The sequence below is a fragment of the Penaeus monodon genome, chromosome 29, assembly GCF_015228065.2.
Source record: "Penaeus monodon isolate SGIC_2016 chromosome 29, NSTDA_Pmon_1, whole genome shotgun sequence".
Taxonomy (NCBI): Eukaryota; Metazoa; Arthropoda; class Malacostraca; order Decapoda; family Penaeidae; genus Penaeus; species Penaeus monodon.
The window spans coordinates 4,551,830-4,552,303 of NC_051414.1; the positions used below are offsets into that span (position 1 = coordinate 4,551,830).

Consider the following 474-nt stretch of genomic DNA (forward strand, 5'->3'; position numbering starts at 1 on the left):
TTCGAGTGGGGGTTGGTGCTTGGGATAGGATGAGTGGGAAGGGGAGGGAGGAGGAGGGTGTTAGGAGAGGGGATTTGCGATCCTTTTTCGGGGCCTCTTTTTCACGCCAGGATTCTGTGTGATCGACTCTTTCCATATATTTGGTTTTCTAGATTTGTTTATTTGTTTATCTCTGTTCTATATCGACTGATTTATTCTTTTCAATTATGACGTTTTTCCACTACCTTTCCCCGTTAGAAAAATCCGTCTCATCTTTAGAGTTTTTTGTTTTCTTCCACACTTTTTTTTAGGTAAGTTTTTAAAATATCTTGTTATGTTTTTTATCCTTCTGTGTTTACTGCTGCCTTTTCTTATGGCGTGGTGTCTTTCCTGTTTCTCGTGATATCAACTGATTCTTATTATTGTAATTATATAAAAAAAAATGTTCTACCAATAGAACATGACCTCTGATGCAATCATCTGCAAAGGCCAACC

At 37.8% G+C, this 474-nt stretch overlaps 1 protein-coding gene across 1 annotated transcript in view; it reads left to right on the forward strand.

The window, feature by feature from the left end:
- Nucleotides 1–474, forward strand: part of LOC119591626 (nephrin-like) — a 125,992-nt gene that overhangs the window by 76,708 nt on the left and 48,810 nt on the right. The gene's annotated exons all lie outside the window — the stretch shown is intronic.